At 41.9% G+C, this 19,501-nt stretch overlaps 1 protein-coding gene and 1 long non-coding RNA gene across 3 annotated transcripts in view; one reads left to right on the forward strand and one right to left on the reverse strand.

Moving 5' to 3' along the window:
* SMPD3 (sphingomyelin phosphodiesterase 3) overlaps window positions 1-626 on the reverse strand; it is a 99,474-nt gene extending 98,848 nt beyond the window's left edge. For both annotated transcript variants that reach the window (XM_065847937.2, XM_071814394.1), the window contains exon 1: window positions 361-626. The gene's annotated coding sequence lies outside the window, so the exon portion shown is untranslated. The remainder of the gene's footprint in view (window positions 1-360) is intronic.
* Window positions 1-19,501, forward strand: part of LOC139829046 (uncharacterized) — a 56,644-nt gene that overhangs the window by 12,430 nt on the left and 24,713 nt on the right. Inside the window, exon 2 of the long non-coding RNA XR_011741263.1 lies at window positions 17,289-17,358. This is a non-coding gene — a long non-coding RNA (uncharacterized lncRNA). The remainder of the gene's footprint in view (window positions 1-17,288; window positions 17,359-19,501) is intronic.

Consider the following 19,501-nt stretch of genomic DNA (forward strand, 5'->3'; position numbering starts at 1 on the left):
GCCTTTATCTTTTCCATTGCTGAACCATGAGAATAGGAACATGATTCCAAGAGGAGGGTTTTTTTTTTTTTTCCTGCATGTAACTAGGCACAGATATTTGCAGTTAACCAGCCATCCCTCTCTTTTTTTTTCCCTTCCTCAGCCCCCGGAAATCAAAATAATGAAACTACTTAAAAAAGCATATGCACTGCGCCGCTTTGTTCCCCGCCGTCCCCTCGCGGTGCTCGCTCCCGGCCAGACAACCCTCCTTTCCGCCAGCGGCCGGCTCTCGGCTCGGCAAAAGCCCCTCGAGCCGGGCCCCGCGGAGCAGAAGGGCGGCTGGGGATACAATGCGGATGGGCGGAGAGGAAGAGACTTTACCTGCCGCGTTCCCCCGCGGAGCCAGGGGCGCCTGAAGCTGCTGCATCCACGCCGGGGCGCGGCGGGCGGGCGGGTGCTCAGAGTGCCTGGCGGAGGCGGCTGAGCGCCGGAGCCATGGCCGCGCCGCGGAGCGCCGGGAGGGGAGCGCCGGGAAGGGAGCGCCGCGGAGCGTCCGTAAGCCGGCGGGAGACTCAGCACCTGGGCGCTGAACAGCTCCACGGAGCGCCACGGGCGGGGCCGGCGCCGCGCTCCCCGCCCCTGGGCGCGGGAGGGCCGCCCGCCTCCCGCCTCGCTGCGCGGCGCCGCGGCCGCTCCGCCCCGCTCCACTCCCGCCGCAGGCGGGGACTCGGCCCGCGGGCGGCGGCCGAGCAAAGGGAGGGGATGCCCACACTTCCCAGCCGCCCCCGCGGCGGGAGATGGCTTTGCTCCCGGGGGCGGCCGGGAGTTGTAGTCCTGTCGGTGCGGAGCGCTGAGAGCGCCGGTGTCAGCGGCTCGGCTGGGCGGTGCCTCCCGCTGGGTGCGGGAGGGGACTGACTGCCGGCCTGCCCGGGGGCCGGCGGCCCTGCGGCCTCTCCCGGTGGGGCCTGCGGGAGGGGGAGAGAGGCGAACCGGCGGCTTCCGCTCCCTCGGAGGGGCAGAGCTCCTCCCGCCCGGCGGGTCGCGGTGCCCAGCCTGCCCCTCGCTGCTGGGTGGTTACTTCTTTTTGAGGTGATTTTCTTAAGTGGTTCAGCAAAATCGCCATTAAAAACCGTTATGAAGGGTTACCCACTTTCAAGAAATTAACGACAAGGAAGGATTTAATTAAAATTTCTTTTATGTTTTTCTGGAGTCTGCCCAGATGTTTTACTTAAGACGACATCACAGAGATAACACGTCAAAAATTTCTGCAAGTTCAATACAGTTTTTGTCCTGTAACACGAGTAACTAGATGAGAAGCTTTTCGGTTATACTGGATGAATGACCCGTTTTATAAAAGGTTTCCAATAGTGCCCATATCTGAGAACAGTACGAAAGACGTTTGGACTCCAAAAGATGTTTGGCTTTTGCTCAGAGAAATGCAAAATGCGACCTGTCATTGAAACCATTCCAGCTGAGTGGCCCTGCCTGCAAACTGAGGTTATGGGATAACATCTGTGTCACTTCACGTCTTGGCAGAAACTCTGTAGGCCTTTACTTTTTTTACTTTTGGGGGGTCTTTTGTTTGTTTGCTTGTTTGTTTTAGCAGATATTTTTGTGCTGCAGTGCTGCTTTTCAGAGAAACAGAGGAAAAGGACAGCAGGAGACAGGCTGATGGCAAAGACAAACAGTTCTGCGTTTGACACGCAGTGCTGTCCATGCTGGATAGACATAAGTTACGGTTTGGAACACAAAGGAGGAAAAACATTATTTAAACATGAATTGGGCAAAATGGCCACAAATCCATAAATACTTGAAGGGGAAAAAATGGCTCCTGAATAAAACCTTAACAGTGATTATATCACAAGAGGTATGTTTGTCAGAGAACAAACACAAGGCAATTCCTGTGTAAATATGAGATCCAAAAAGACTATCGGAAGATTTTACAGGTAACTTTTAGATGTACCAGGTGAAATTTTAGTCTGTTGCTAGCCTTTAGAAGGACAAGTATCGAATACCATTGAACTGAGCAAATCCAGAGAATAACAGGGAAGTGATTGTCACTGGAATGTATTTTTTCAACCAGATATCAACTGTGCTCTAATGCTAAGAAAGGCTGAAAATTCAGTTTGAATACTTATTTTCAGATGTTGCATCTTTTCATCTGTGAAAACCCAAACCACTTTCATTAGTGTACCTGAAATTCAACCTAGAGCTCAACTTCCAGTTGTAATTTCCGAATTTGGGGTGCTTTCATTCTTGGCCATGCCTGATGCAACTTTTTTATGGTGGACTATTCTGATGGTTCTCTAAAAATGTTATCTTTTGAAGGAGTGAGGCTGGATCCCTTCTAGCAGAGTAGCTCTCGAGGCTTGTGTTCAGGAACACAAAGCGGAGAACGTTGGCTGGACTCTGGTTAGTATTTCAGAGGTCCAGTTCAGGTGTTTTGCAGAGCTGGGAGTTCGTCGTGTCGTCAAAGAGCAGCACTAGTGAAAATGTGCAGCGTGTTGTAGATGTGAATATTCTTGTTTCTGATTCTTCCTAGGAACAATGTGTGTACCTTTTAGCAGATGTGATTGTTTATTGGAATTCCACTTTCTAACACAGCCAGATTATTTCCTACCTCGCAGACAAAATGACTGCGTTCTTCTGGGCCCAAAACATGTCTAATAGCACTAAAGGCTGATAAGCTGGACTTACCCTCTGTGTTGTTACAAACACTTCATAAATTCCAAAATGTTTTATAGCTTTTAGTCCAAGTTCAAATTGTGTTAATAGGGTCCCGTCAGTCAAACAAAGCTTTAGGAGATTTGAACGGCATCCTTCACAAGGAGAAGTCAGTAAGCGAAAGGAGGGATGCTGGGAAATGTTTGTCTTGCCTTCTCCTTTAAAAAAAAAAAAGGCAAGCAGAAGCCCTAAATGAATTTAATTTCGGGCTGACTGCTTTTGGCAGCGTCTCCTGTACCTCACAGCAAGCTTCTAGGAGGATTATTGATTGTGGATGGCAGCAGCTCCCCGTTTCCACATTAGCCCTCGGAGGAAACGAGATGATCTATAAGTAAATATTGTAGGCGTAAAAGCTGTGCTGAAGCCTTTCATTATTCATTTCAATTGGATGTTTTGGTTTTTAGAAGATAACTTCATTGATGTTACGGGTGGTTTTACTGTTTTGTTTAATGTTTTATTTATGCTGGAGTATAAAGCCACTTATTATGTTAGTTTTTAATACAAGAACATTAAAGTATAATTCTTTTTGTTAGCTATTTGGGAAATGAAAACCAAGGATTTTCCACTTTTATAACCCTTCAAAATCATAAGTTTGTGCAAGATTTAATTAACTAAGCCTTATTAGACAGTAAAATCACTTAGCTTATTTGAAAAGCAAACCCATTGATTTAAGATACCCAAGCACAGATGAAGAAGCCTACATTTGGACGACAGAGTTGGGGACTTTCAGAATCCTTTGTAACTCAGGTTAGTTTAGTATTGAATAATTGCCACCAACAGTTTGCCTTATCAGGTTCTAATAAAAAAAACCCCCTTTGATTCTCAGATTAATTTTGGATAACAGATTATTCCAAGAAAATTTGATGGAAGCATAGATTGTTAACTAGTACAGGGAGGGGGAAAAGGATTAGGCTAATTAAAGCAGAATTCATTAAGTCCATACTGAAGCCATATGCTGCCTATCTAGTGAAAAATTTCATGTCGTAAAAGTCAAGAAAAAGTTTAACAAGATTGATGAAACAGACTTTATTATCTGCTAAAGCAGAAACCTCAGAGGAGCTAATGTTGTAGAGATACGACGGCATGAACACGTTGTATAATGAAGCGAATCAGAAGAGCAGACCCAAGTCTAGAATTGAGCAGCTTCTCTATCGCCTTCTAATTTTCTTGATGAAAACAGATACATTTGCAGATGGTTGTTGCTACTTTGGTTTGGTTTGGGTGCTCTTGCCCATTGGCTTTCTTAGTACGTTTGGTTTTTATTGAAGATAAGCTGTGCTCTACCATCCAAATACTCTCTATTAGACGATCCCTGTATGATTTGGGAAGGAAGATTTCACCATTTAAAACTGTATGTTCTACACATTTTTGATTTAAGATGTTCCCAGTAGGTGTTTAGTTTTAAAAACTTGCTGATGATTTAAATCGTTATTTCCTGCAAGGGCGTAATTCACCAAGGTAATCAGGAGGTACGGTGGATGTGAACACGTGAACTGGGCAGGAATCTCCGTGACTTGCTGACTCAGAATTTCAGAAGGTTGGTTTTTTCTGATCTGACACGTTCTCTTCCAGTGAGACATTAGGAGTTTGTGCTGCCAGAGAGCGTTGGTTTTGCAGTGATAAACGCCAGCTTCCTTGCTTTGATCGCCTGCAGGCACGAGAGCCGTTTTTGAAACCTTCAGCTGTGGTAGATGCAGAACTACCTCAACCTGTGCAATAGGTGTAGACCATCTCAGCACAGGAGAGCGTTCAGTTTAAATGCTAAGCGAAGACTAAACAATTGTTCCAGACTGAATTTCTGGACTAAGTACTTCCCTTCCGCAATACTAACTAAAAGAATCTGAAGATGATATTGGACACCCAATATATCCAAATATGGTATGCTGCAATGTAACATGAAATCTAGTGTAGTTCTTACTATAAGTAAAAGTAGAAAAATTAGGAACATGTACTTCCACATGTACTAAACTTGAAGTGTTGAGAAGATTAAGTGATCCTACCAGAGAATCTGTGGGATTCAATAATGCATTTTAAAAACACAAGAAGCACTACAGAAAAATTAGTTTTGATTTTATTGAGTACACGTGGACTATAAAATACACAAACCAGTAAGAACTTGGGCAATACTTTTAGGAAGCTGGGGCCAAAACCCAGCCAGATGTGATCAGGAGTTTCCAGCCTGCTGCTGCTCCGACCCTGATGTGCCTGCAATACTGAGGTTGTGCTTTGCAGAAAACTGGTCTTGGTTGGTGAAGATTTAGTTTTCCACTCCCAGATTAGTTAACTGGACGTGTGTGTGCTGGTGGAAGGGGCTGAAATAAGTATCCTTACAAAGGAGAGATAGCAGGAATGCAGAAGCCTGTATTTAGCTCCCTTGGAGGATACATTTCCATGTCACTTTAGGGATTATGCCGTTGTGTTCTGTTTGACTTGCCGTAAGAAGGGCTTTCCTTGGGTACAAGTACTAGGTCTGTTCTGGCTGCCTTGGGTACTGACAGCTGTTGAGCTGCATGAGCATGGCATTCTCCTTCAGCTAACACATCCCTAACTTGAGGTAACTGAGGTAGATAAGACATTTTGGTATTATATTGCATTGGTTTATGTAGATACCATTTTCTTTAAATGCTAGGAGATATTAGAAACGGATTAAGTGGCAGGATAGCCTTGGTAGAGTTACACTTCTGTGCTGAGCTGGTCTGTTCAGCTGAACAGATTCCTTTAGATCTTTTGAAGAAGTTTCTTGTGTTCTTGTTCACTGTGACAGTATCATGGGACCAGCTGCTACGGTTTGCCAACCTGGCAGAGGATTTTGCAGGTGGTTCTGGTAACAGCTGGGATATGATGACATCTTTCTTCTCGTGATATATAGTCCAGTAGTGATTAAAGTAGAAGGGCCAAAGTTCCACCTAGGTTGTGACATTCGGTAGTTCCAGCTTTAAAAATCATTTTTACAATGAAATTAGGAGGAGTTTGAGTAGCAACTGTAGTGGCTGTGTTGCACTCAAGGCACCAAAATTGAGCTTGAAACAAGCTGCCCTGTGATTAACTACTGCTGAGGAAAACATTTCTACACTACTTTCTAAAATTGTACTTTACTATGCAAAAGTAGTTTTACTGCTCTGCCTTCCTGTGCTCATGATAATTGTCATCATCTTTGTAATTATGTTGAGTGTTGCCGCATAGAAACAAGTTTAAAAGGTTTCCGAAACCATGGAAATTAAAGACTAGTGACCATGATGAACTAGTTGAAGCCAGTCGTACTTTTTGGTTTGTGGCACCGTGCAGTCAGCACAGACAGTGTTTTAAATCTGTAATTTCTTGCTGTTGCTTAAGCCTTTTTTTCTAATTCTGAATGTTGTACCTGTCTGTGTAGCAGCAGCTGGCACTTCTCAGGAAAACTCTGGCATTGCTGTGTTGGGTTTTGGGTTTTGTGGGGTGGCTTGCTTGGTTGGTTTGGGTTTTGTTGTTATTGTTTTGTTTGTTTGTTTAAAGCAAAAATGTTTACTCTTCATTTGTCAAGTTAGAGGAGCGATTTCAGAGACAAATGTGGTCCAAAACATCTTTGCTAACTAGTGTATTCCAATCTTCTAATTTAAGCAATACAAAGTGAAACTGAGAGCATGGAGCCCACCCCTAGTTTGAGGAGAAGCACGCCTTGCAATCAAGCTGTCTGCTATAGATAGACCTGTCATTCAGATCAATTACGAGATCTTTAATTTGGACACTGCAGTGACTTTTATATGGTTATGTTTTCTTGGAACTGCATTGATGTGGGTCACTAGCAAGCATTAAAAAACAAAGCTGAAATCTGAGATGATGTGGTTACAGAGAAAACATGGAGAGCTGCGGTCGTTTCTGTCTCCCTTCATCTCCTGGGAAATCCTAACAAATGAACAGAGCTTTCAGCTTCTGAAGCAAGAGGAAAGAATAATCATCATCCTTCAGGGAGCAATGAGAAATGAGGCAACTGCACTCTGTTTAACACCATTAAGCTTTCAGTTAATACTGTTTTAGAAACAGTTACAGCAGAAGACTGTCAATATTGAGACAAACAGAAGAAAGCTTACAAATATGACTCTTGTTCTAATGCTGCAGAGCCATAATACTCCTCAGATTTATGTGTGTGTCTTCTGTCTTTCCAATGGTATTCATTAATTGGTGAGCTTCCAGTTGGTGTCTTTCTCAGAAGAGTCTCAAGAAGGTGCTTATTTATTGTCATTGCAGTTATCTTTCCAGAAAATACAGCTCTTAGATCAGTTCCTTTGATGTGATAATTTCAGATTTGGCCCAGGTGAATGAATTATTTCCTTTTTAGTTGAAACTCTTAGAAAGTTGTGTGAGGACACAAATGTGATTGTATTTGAGGTCTTATGCTTTGCTTTTGTAACAACCAGAATATCCATTATCAAAACTCAAGTGTTCCCCTGCTGAGGCTGCTTCACCAGTCCATGGTAATGTAGAACACAGCACAAGTCTTTTTGTGGAAAGCTATTTATTTATTTATGTTTATGACATCAAAATGCCTCCCTCGCTCTGTCTTCCAGAAGCAATGCAGAGGGGTTGGGGGAATGTGATCCTCTAACATTCCCTGGAAAAGAGATGGCTCCTTCCTAGTTCTGTGGTCGGTGCCCAGGTCTGGATGTGTTTAGACACTGAGTTTCTCTGTGTGCCTTCCTGTGTGTCTGTTACTCGTATCTAGAGCACTGAGGACATAAGGTTATTGAAGTGCCTGTGTCAGTAACTGGTTTCTATTGTGCAAGTGGTGGATCTCCTGTGCAGGAAAAAAAAATCTAGTGCCTTAAAAAAGTATTCTTAGGGTAGGATGCAGAAACACTCTTTGCAAAGACTGTGCCGTGAAGAGCTGCGAGTTTGGCTTCAGTACTCCACTGGTTTGTTCTTCCGAAAACTGAGCTGGATGCGCAGAACTAATTTATTCTGGAATCTCACAGCTTCCCGAGTAAAAATATTCAGCAGTGGAGATTTCATTCCTCTGCTGTTTCCTTCACAGAGCTTGAAGATTTTTCCTTCTGTGTCTGATGAAGCTATTTTTACTTCTTCAAAGTAAAACGTGCTGAGATGGAGTGGCGGAGGCACTGATGATATAAATGGCACGCTGTGTCAGCTCTTACCTCAATCAGCTTTAAATAAACATTTGTTTCAAACGGTGAAACAATTAATGGAAACACCAAGTATCAGATGCAGCTCTGGAGCGAGTTGGAGCCCGTCTACTGACTCCAGCTGGTTTTTGCCAGTGCTGAATATGAACACAGTTGTGTCTCTCCTAACTGGTAAGGTTTCCAAAGGAACCTTCCTCAGACAGACGTTGGCGGAGGATGATCTAACAATAGAAGGCATAAAACAACCGTGTTTGGAAAATCAATCAAGAGCTCAGTGTTGGGCAGGAACCAATGGAAATAGACACGATTTTACTGTGCTGAGACGTGTTTCTTAGGATGAGCGATGGAATGAGGAGGATTCCTCCAGCGTGCTGGTTTAGCTAATATGAAGTCTTAATAGAAGACATTTTGAGACAGCGATTGTACAAAGGCAGCTCAACGTAAGAGGTAAAGGACCATGCTCTGTAATCTATATACTATAAAATATTGGAAGTTTCCGCAAGTTTAAAGGGGTTTTTTAGAAGGATGTATTAATATAATGCTTGATCAAGCACAGGCCAGCCTGTGATCAAATAGGCTCTGCAAGCCTACTGTGCTCTTTGTGATTCCTTAGATCTCCAAAATTTAGCCATCTCTCATCTACACAGACAATTACTGAACGGCTGCCTTCCGTTTCTTCTTTCAGCTGTGGGTGATTCCAAAATTTCAAGCAGGGAAAAAGAATCCAGAAATAGAACCATGAGTTAAAGTGTGATAAACACTGCAGTGCTAGTGACTTCAGTAACAGATGCTTCAGTACTATGGAATGTTTCTTTACAAAAATGAACATTAATACGGAGTTTCAGGCTGAAGAGCCCTTTTCCACGAGCAGAAAGATTTTGAACACGTATGTTTTTCTCTTCTATGCAAGAGGCAAAGCTGGAGCTCTCCCTTCTTTTTGGAGCAGAGCCCTTCCATTCACCACTGCTGTGTGGTGTTTACTCTGTAGCAACCTCAGCCAGGCCTGTGTCCACTAACAGCTTTTCCAGCCTCCCAGCTGATCTGTGTTTCAGATGTGTGGCATGCCACTTGGGGAAAAGAGCTATTTTTGTTAAAAAACCCACAAAACAAGATTATTTTGAAAAAAAAAATCAAAGAATGCTTTTAAAAAAAATTATATATATATATAAAAGCAGTACTTTTACCATCCCACTGGCTGTCTAGTTAAGCACCTTGTTATTAGTGCTGTGTTGAAAGTAAAAGCGCTGTTTTTGCTGTGACAGACTGACCTATGTATACCAGACCAGAAAAATGCGCACAATGGGTGGGGAGTTGACTTTTTTCCTTCGTCTCTGCCCTTGGGTTTTAATGTGTGTCATTAAGATATCCCAAACAAAGCAGATTAGCTCAGTACATTTGGATTCTGGACTAGTCAAAGAAGCATTTTGAGAGGAAAGGCTTACTAATTCTGGTGAAAGTACCATGGATGTTGTGAGCCGTTGTTTGGAACACCTTCCTTTTCCTCAGTCTGCTCCAGGCAGAAATGTTTGCATATGGGAACCTTGGAATAAAAGGGGTAAATTGAAGGTAATTTCTTAAAATACAGAATGTAATGTTTTTTCCCTGTGTACTGCTGAACTCTTCAGTGTGTGGTCTAACAATTGTCACATGGCCCTTCCCTGCAGTCACTTCACTACAGCTGAACAGTTTCATCTCACTTGACTGGTAACATACCACTAGCCAGCTGCTTCACAGTGAAGAATGGTTTGCTTCGTCTGTAGTTCCATAGTAAAGGAACTACATTTATAGAAAATATAAATAACATATAAAGGTGTCCTGAAGCCTCAGTCAAAGCCAAATAAACATATTTAAAATTATAACAGGAAGACTCTAACTTGTTGACTGTACCAGAACAGCGAAAACCTAATCGAAAGATCAGCGTGTCATACTGTTCATAATGAAGAGTGTTTTGAACCCTTCATCAGGATAGTACTGTTTCATTTTGCAAGGCTAGCCAAGGGAACCAAACGTTCATGTATTTAGTACAAATATCACTCAGGTTTTAAAATAAAGAGTGCGTCAGCTTTTTAAATGGAAACTTTTTACACATTCTTTGTATCCCAAGGCATGGCTATATGAATGGAGCTTGCAGGGCTTGAATCTCGTTTTGTATGGAGGAATTTTACGAAGAAGGCCCTGTAAATTCAAGGATGGTTCAGTCATGGACTTAGAGTAAGAATATATTTTAAAATGATTAATATTAAATTATATACACGAGAAATACTGTCTTCATTGCTCTGCTTCGTATGATAAACATAGGTAATCTGTATTTCACATGGTTGTATCCACCCAGGGAATTAAAAATCTAAACATATTTTTGCTCTAGCATGTGCCTGCAGGCTTGGATTTCATTGCATTCATCGTCAGAGCAGATGAGGATGTGGTCAGGAGGAAACCAGCTGGGCTTTTGATCCCACAGAAGATTCCCTGAATCCTTTTAAGAGCTGATGGGGAAAGGTTTTTTTCCCAGACAAAATTTGCTTTGCTGAACAAGGCAGCTTACATTAAAATGATGTTAATAAATAATATTCTGTCTCTCAAAATCATCTCTAATAGCTGTACATATATCCTAAGGGAGAGAGGCTTGGAAGTGTTCCATATTAGTATCTAAAAAGTTCTATTAAGCATACTGTGAGCTCTAGAAATTTACTTATAGAATAGAAATGAGTGAAGAATGGATAGACTATTTATCTCCCATTGAACTGCATGTTGAGAAATTAATAATGATTACTAAGTGACTGTACTTAGCACTGGCGAGGCCGCACCTGCTGTACTGTGTCCAGTTCTGGGCTGCCCGCTGCAAGAGCGAGATGGAGCTGCTGGAGAGAGTCCAGCCCAAGGACCGGAGCATCTCTGCTGGCACGAGAGGCTGAGAGAGCTGGGACTGCTTAGCCTGGAAGAAACGAGGCTCAGCTGGCCCCAGGTGGAGTCTCCATCCACGGAGATGCTCAAAAGCTGCTGGACACAGTCCTAGACAATGAGCTCCAGGTGACGCTGCTCTGTCAGGAGAGTTGGACAGGATGACCTCCAGAGGTCCCTTCCAACTTCAACCATTCACTAATTCTGCGAGCACAAGACCTCTCTGTACTCCCCGTTAGGACCATTATGGGTGATGTTGCATGCTCAGTTAAGCTGATGAAACTGTCAGCTTCAGTACATCAGGCATCCTCGTTTCATTGGGAAGACTCCTGCGTGTTGTCCGTACTCGTGGCAACATGTCTTGTCTTCATGATACACAGGGGACAAAAATTTGGGATAGGAACTGTACAAAAGTGCCTTATGCAGGAATGCTGTAATCCTGATTAAGTTATTTGTGAATATTTATAGTAAAAGCTTTATTGTAGAAATAAACACATTTATTTGAAGCTGAAATTCTACATCTCCTGCAACAAATGTGTGCTCGGTGTTCAGCAGATTCTACCTTTTCTACATTTCACGATTCCCAAGTTTTACACGTAAAAGGCTTATCAGTAGAATTATGAAAATATTGGCTATAATTGAGGCAGCTGTGAACAAATAGAAAATCATGTGTAACCTTGTGAACATGAGGTTAGAGATGTAAAATATAGTTTTGGTGCAATTACATTCATAGTGTAGAAAAATGTCCATTTACATTTTGAAGTGAAGACTGATTGTATAAACAGGTACACTTGCAGTCTTAATCAGCTTTTTCATCTTAATGGAAAAAGATCCAAATACTCTGCTTTTATCTTTCTACTGGAATGTCTGTAAGCTTCCTTGTTATAATTTACTATGTATTATAAATTTTAATGTTTATTCACTAAACGTATTAATGACTAAAATTCTAGAAGAAAGACTTGAAATGCAGAATAAATATTTTCAATGGATCTTGCTGAAAATATATGTCCATATAGATTGTCGTGGTTTAGAAATTCATTGTAGGTAAGATACAAAGGGTACCACTCTGAAGGACTGGATTGATTTAAACAACATAAACTTGAAACAACCTGGTAATTCTGTGCATTATCTTGCTTAGTGAAATAAATGGCTAACTCCTTGCTATTCATATCCCCCCCCAAAAAATAAATTCCTTAGATGTATTTGCAAAATGTTAAATTTTTATTGATGCCATGGGCCCATGAAAATCAATTACACACATAAGTGCGATTTTCTGGATCGGTTTCCAGTTCTTGGTAGGTTAATGCAGTCACTGCTGAAGTCACAGGCGATTACCGCAGGCTGCTCTTGCATGGTGAGTGATAAAGCATAAAGATGGTGATAACCAAAGCTCATCTGTTGCTGACAGCAGAAAGGTAACAGCTTGAAAGAAGCTATCACAGATATAGTGGCAGGAGCAATGCTGTTGTGGCAGGTCCCAAATGAAAGGCTAGCAGTTTTCTGGATGGCCAGGTGAATTTGGTACATGTGAGCCTATTTCTGTTTGGTTTTGCATTCCCTACCATGCCAAGTATAGTGAAACACAGTGGAAGCACAGAAGCTATGAAGAAAATTTAACAGCTGCGTACAAAAGGCACCTGGTAGAAAGCAAGCTGACTTCCTGAGGTATGCGGGTTCTGGCTGGTTTTCACAAAGAACTGGGTCTTTCACAGAATCATTTTGGTTGGAAGAGACCCTTCAGATCGTTGAGTCCAACCATTAACCCAACTCTGGCGCTGGAATGTGTCCCTAAGAGCCTCATCTATACGTCTTTTAAACCCCTCCAGGGATGGCCACTCCACCATGTCCCTGGGTAGTGTGTTCCAGTGCTTCACAACCCTTTCTGTGAAGGAATTTTTCCTAATAACCAATCTGAACTTCCTCTGGTGTGACTTTCCCACTGCTGTCTGCATTGCTCTGCATAGGCTTACTCTGGAGTCCCGAGAGCATTCAAGAAAGAATTCAGGCAGTCCCTGTTCATAGAATAACCTGTGTGTAAATACAATCAACTTGGTGAAGAGTTTGTCATTTGTTTTCTTTCCCAGTCAGGACCTTAAATCGTCCTGTGTGCCGGCGCAAGCACACGAGATAGCAGGGTGTGACAGAGTTCTCCCCTCTCTCAGGCATGGTGCACGTAGCACACATCAGGATAATATTTCTAAAGTTGCATATTTAATTAACCCTATGAAAGACAAAGATTCCCTCACCTACTTTCCGTGAAATTAATAAGATACACAGCAGCATATAAGTAGTTAAAAATCAGCTATAGAAGCTTTTTGCAGTGAATTTTTTCAAAGTGGTTTGTCTTTGAGTTCCTTCAGCCTTGTCTGATCAGAAAAAAAACCAACACAAACCCTGTAATTATATGGATTACTTGTCTTGAAACAGTACAGGTGGTTTTCTACATGCTTCACTTTGGCTCCTTTTTGGAAGAAGGGCACTTTTCCTGCTGTTCTTATATTGATAGCTGTAAATTACAAGTGCGTGCTTGGTTACCAGGGTAGCTAGTGTCCCAGGGAAACGAAAGGCACGGAACTCACCGCTTGATGCTTGGAATGTGGAAAGAATGCCACTTGATGGCTGTTGTTGTCCAATTTCTAACTGTGCTGCTGTGCTTTATATCACTGTGTGTTGTCTGTTCCTACCTGGTTTTCATGTCTGTTTGCCACACAGTGCATTTTGATTAAGTTCGGTTTAGAATACAGTATTTTGTGATATGCTGTAGAATTATTAAAGAAGATGAAGTATTTAACAGCTATCCATAACCAAGTATTATGGGAGTCAAGCTGACTGCCTAAATATGCCTAAATTACTCTCTTCTTATTATGCTCTATTTATTTTAGCTATACTTGCCCAGAGCAAACATTTGTAAAAAACCAAAAGAGCCAAGGCGACTTCACTGCTCGCACTTTGTTTCTGTTCCAGTCACAGCCCAAAGCCTGGCCTGAGCAAACGAGCCACGTTGGCTGTGGGCAAACGTGCCAGGGCCTGAAGGGCAGGACTCACAGCCACAGCCCCTCCCAGCCCCGTGCAGCGAGCCGCCTTGGCACACAGCGCTGCTGGTGTTCTTTTAGATGGGTGAGAATTAGAACCTTGTTTTTCCTCCCACATAGTTTGATACCTGTTTGCTGAGAAGTGAGTTATTACTAAATATAGCTTCCAGGGCTGCAGCAGAGTCTTTCCAGTCTGGCTGTCTGCCAAAAAGAAAAAAGGTTCAGGAAAAACGTACGGCTATCGTGTTTGGCTGAGGTTTACTGGGAAGCTGTACGTGTACATACACTATGGAGAACACATGCAGTATGTCTAGTGTTCCCCCAAAAGACTGTGGTTACTGTATTGCTGATGTATTGTTCAAATTATAACGGCGAATACTGTATTTCTCAACAAATCTATATGGTCATTGCAGTAGCTCATTGTAGTAAATCAAATACATTTTAGAATGTACATGCATAACAAACATGTGGAATTTTTGGACATATGGTGACCTGTTTGATGCTGCTGTGTGTGCATAGCTGATGTGACCTAAATACAAAATAAGAAGGATATGTATGTACATACGTATGAATAACAGAGTGAGGAATCTCAGAGGAACTGGGGAAACCTCAGTAGGCAGAGACATGCAGGGATAAACCTCATGAGTAACAATCTGCATCTCACAATTCTTAGAATTGGAAATGATCAATGAAAGAGCTGTACAAGAGTTCTGTGGCTCGGTGACTGTGTATTTTCTGTCCAGCAACATTTAATGTCATTATTGGTATTCATGAACTATACCGCCATCAACATTTTGTCTAATTTGCTGTGTTCACAGATGGGACCTTTAAACAGATGTGTCCAAGGACAGTTCTAGTCATAATTCAGTTTTTACGGTACTTTGCATAAATATATAGTTTTGATGATACAGTGCTCTAATTCATGACAGCATTTTGGTCAGTTCTAAATTGAGCATATTGACAAGAAAAGCCCATTACTTTTCATATAGTGTTATTGGTTTCTAAGAGATTTTTCAGAACCAAATTGCACAGGCATATGTCAGAGGGAAATACGATCCCTGCGTACCACTTGTGTACCTCATGGTTTTGAGCAAGGAAGGCTAAGTACAGAAAACAGTGCCTTATAGTTCATGTGTAAACCTATTGATTTGAAACACCTTTAGAAAAACAATTGCGTGCTTGGCTAATCTACCTTAAGCATTGCAGTTATCCTTATAAAGAATACGCTCATTAATATTTAAACTACACATTAGCTGTATCTCAAATAGGAGATAATATTCCCTGTAACTTTTGTTAATTATAACCAAATTAACATGAACTGAGAATAACAGGGAATAAAACGTCCGTGGTTCAAGCCAAATATTAGTAAAAGTGATAACAATACTTTTAATATAAGTAATAGTTATAATAGTTTTCTTCAGCCCGTTGAGGTGTCTCTGAACAGTGGCTGTAACCTCCAGCCTATCAGCCATTCTCCTGGATTTTTAATTGTCCAAATTGCGTTCTGTCCTGTTGTCTAGGTCACTAATAAAGACTTTGAACACTATTGGCCCTCATGTTTGCCACTGACTGACATCACTAGTAACTGGCCACCAGTTGGACATTGTGCTGCTGACTACAACCGTTTAAGCGCAATGGCCCAGCCAATTTTCTGCTCTCCTCATAGTCTACTTCAGTAGTCTGTATCTAACCATCTTGGCTCTAAGGATACAGTGGGAGACTCTGTTATCAGAGGCCTGCAGCAAGTTTGCTACTGGTACCAAAGAAGTGGCAGGTACCCCAGGGAGTTGTGCTACCGTGCCAAACCACCTCAACAAGCTGGAGAAATGGGCTGACAGGAGCCTCACGCAGCTCAGCAAAGGGCAAGGAAAGACCTGCACCTGGGGAGGAGCAGCCCCAGGCACTGGTCCGTACTGGGGGCTGACTGGCTGGAGAGCAGCTCTACAAAAAAGGGTCTGGGAGTACTGATGATGGCAACTTGACAATGACGTGGTGATGTACCCTTGTGGCAAAGAGGGCTAATGGTATCCTGGGCTGCATTAGAAGAAGTGTTTTCAGTGGGCTGATATCCCCTCTATCCTGCACCCGCTGTACTGTGTCCAATTCTGGGCACCCACTGCAAGAGAGAGATGGAGCTGCTGGAGAGAGTCCAGCCTAAGGACCGGAGCATCTCTGCTGGCACGAGAGGCTGAGAGAGCTGGGACTCCGGAGCAGAGAGGGCTCAGGGGACACCTCATCAATGTGCATCAGTCTCTGAAGGGACGGTGTAAAGAAGGTGGAACCAGGCTCTTTTCAGCGACAAGGCAAGAGACAATGAGTAAAAACTGAAGTACAAGAGGTTCTGTCTGAACATAAGGAAACACTTTTTCTACCGTGCGGGTGACTGAGCACCAGAACAGGTTGTACGGATAACTCCAAAGTGATCCGGACGTGGTCTGTTCTAGGTGACCCTGGTTGAGCGGGAGGGTTGGACACGATGCCCTCCTGAGGTCCCGTCCAACCTCAACCAGCTGGTGATTCTGTGAAATAAATATCCAGAGGAACTAAAAGTGTGGTGCACTTCCTAAACTGAGGTGCAGCTCAAGCGTGATATAATACATGAAAGCAATCTGTCAGTGCTTGCCAGCATGTGTGTGTGGGTTAGGAAAGATGGCATCCAAAACCACCAATGATCCCTCCTGCCATAATGTTCCATGGGACCATTAACTGCTTATTTTAGAGCGTGTTGCTTTTAAAACTGATGCAACCTAATTTGGGGTAGGGATTGGGTGACCCTGAAATTAACACAGTAGTCTTCTTATCCCGTGCGGTATTCACTTATGATTTATTTTTATGTTACTATCCACTTGTGTGTTCTAAATGAGCCTAAATTTGAGTATACATGTAATAGCTGTGATCTTGCAGAACTGCAGTATTTACATTTACCTAGTAACTGTTGATCTGTTTATAATGTTGAGGTTAATATATGCAATTGCATAGAGACCTGTGTTAATTGTAATCTTATGGTATCTAGCTGTACTTTCTGGAGGAAGCTTGTGTTCTGGACAAGATGTCAGCTGAACCTTTACTCAATACAACCCACATTTTCTAAGTTTCCACGTAGAAACCAGTCTTTCTGCAATGACCTGACTGGACAATCTGAAGAGGCACTTGGTGCTGTGCCTCATTTGTTTGCATTCCATATGAAAGCGTAATTCCTGCAGGGAGTTCTGTTTCAGGCACTGAACGAGGCCTGCGAACAGCTCTTCTTTCTGCCTGAATGTTCCCCTGGGAATTGCTGATGGTTAGGAAAGCTCACAGTGACAGGACAGGAGACGTAGCTTTGTGCCTCGATGACAATAGTCTGCGTCTGTGCTAACTGCAGCTGGCACCGTTAACTACCTACCCACAGACTGAAATAACAACAATTATCGCTGCATGCATTAGAATGATGAAATGCACTCTGTTTCTATAGTGACATGAGTGACAATTTGTATGATGACTAAGGTAGTGACAAGAAAGTAGAATGTGACCATTTCTTTCTTTTTTTTTTTTCCAGTTTTACAGGGAGCAACAATTAACAGAAAGAACGATGATGAAGATGATGCACACAATTGGCAAAAATAAAGGTAAGATGTACTTTGCCAGTAACAAAGAGATGTAAAACATACATTCAAGCAGGAATGTTGATTTTGACTTTTAAGCATTCTGTTATGTACAGATATACCCAATTTAGTGCTGTTTGGAGTAGATTCTTCTTTTTCTGTTCATTACAAATAATCTTTAAGTGGAAGCTGTACAAAAAAACAAAGTACAAGAGGAAATAAATTGAGGACTTTAGCAAGTCAGAATTTTTAAATTGAAAAAACCAGTTTTGCTTCTGAGCTTATGTCTTCAGAAGCACATTGAGGGACCAAACTCGGTAAGAGATTACTTCATGGATTGTTTATTATATTGCAGCATTTTTAGGCCTTTCTGAGCTAGCATTAATCTAGGTAGTTCGTTTATTAGTAGCAGGAAAGCTGTGGCAAATGTTGAACAATCCTGGCTAAGATTTGCAGTCTGGATCTTTGTTGACACTTATGAAGTAGAATATTGCAGTATAGACCAATCAAGAGAGTTCCTGTGTTCTTTAGACTGTGTTTGAATATTGCTTTGTTTCAAAATCACCTCCCTTTCCAAAGAATATAGCATATTTAACTGTGCAGTCATTTAGTAACAGACATAATTCCTGAAACGTTTAATAATTTACAACCTTCCCTCTCCCTGTATACTTATCTCACCCCAAAGCTCTTTCCTCTCTATGTGCTAAGTACATGGAGTAGGTCTCTGAGCAGACCTGAAGGTAGGATCGGCCCTGCTAGGAGTGAAGGGCTGTGGAGTGTCTCGTCAAGGTGCCTGAAGCTTCAGGAGCGTGACACTGATCCACTGCCTGCTGCTCTTTCCTTGCACCTAGCAGAGATGATCAGATACAGCAAGAACTTAATTGGAACTCTGTGCTAAAATGTCGTATCGATCACTTGGTATTCTTTCTTTAGATCTAGTACTTAATTATTATCTTGAATTTATAGTGTTTTTTTTTTTTAAATTAAGGTTAATGATTATCATTGATTGTAATTCCAGGGTCTATATAGCCATATGTTTTAGGGAACTTTTAACCTCTAGCTCATTTTCAAAATGGATTTCACTGCAGTAGAGCATGAAGTATGACATCATACATATTTTAACACCATTTTCTAAGCCCAGGCTTAGATTGCCGATTTAAAGGCATTTTTTAGGTGTATGCATGTTTTGAATTTTTTAATATTATGCATGCCAAACACTGAAATAGGTCTTTTCTTACCCGCAGTTATGATAATAAACATATGCATACTTTTAAAACTGCAAATAGTTTAATTTTAGATAACAAAGAAGCATTTTTTCAAAGTCTGAAATACTCAAGTAATGTTATTTCAATTTTTAAGAAGATTCAGCTGAGCTTATCAGAAAAGTAAGAGTAAAAATGCTGAATATTTCCGGCATCTAGATTTACGCATTAAATATATAGTCAGTTGTATCAAAATAAATCTGGTAGTTTATGAGCCAGATCATACATCACATGTAAATTAGGAGCTTATGTGACTGTCACCAGAATAAGAATAGAAAGTACTTAAACAGAGCGGGAGGAGTGGAGAAGACTGCTTCTGTTCATGTGAAACGAGCAACACTTATCCACCTAACACAGTTCCTCTCCTGCAGCACACGTGGGATCGAGAGCCCTGTTTAATCACACTATGGCACTTCAGTTTCCACCTGGGGGAGATCGAGTGTGGTCTGAAAAATGGAGAGGGCTGGTTACTCTGTTCATTCTTCATTCCGATTCTGATGATTCTCGTGTATGTGTGTTCTGTGCTCCTGGGACGGTTCATCTCAGGATGGAAATATCATAGAAGATTAGCAAGAGAATTTGTGTAGAAAGGAGAAAAAAGGAAAGTAGGGTGCTTATGCTGGTCTTGGAGTTCCAACGATAGGAGTGTATTTTCATAGTTACAGTTATCTCAGCCATTTTAGCTTGCTTGTTTGTAGAAAATGTGTAGAAAAGTTCATTTGTACTTCCCTGGTTTTTGTAATTACAAAAGCTGGTATATCCTACCAAAACCATGTAGTACTTTCCCCAATGACTTCTGTGTTTCAACTTGACTGCCTGAAAAACGCATGTGTGGCCAAAAGGAGAATTGTAGGAATGAGAGGTGAGGTTTCAGTTGGCACGCAGGTACCACAGAAATCTTCCAA

This window comes from Patagioenas fasciata, chromosome 13, assembly GCF_037038585.1.
Source record: "Patagioenas fasciata isolate bPatFas1 chromosome 13, bPatFas1.hap1, whole genome shotgun sequence".
NCBI lineage: Eukaryota > Metazoa > Chordata > Aves > Columbiformes > Columbidae > Patagioenas > Patagioenas fasciata.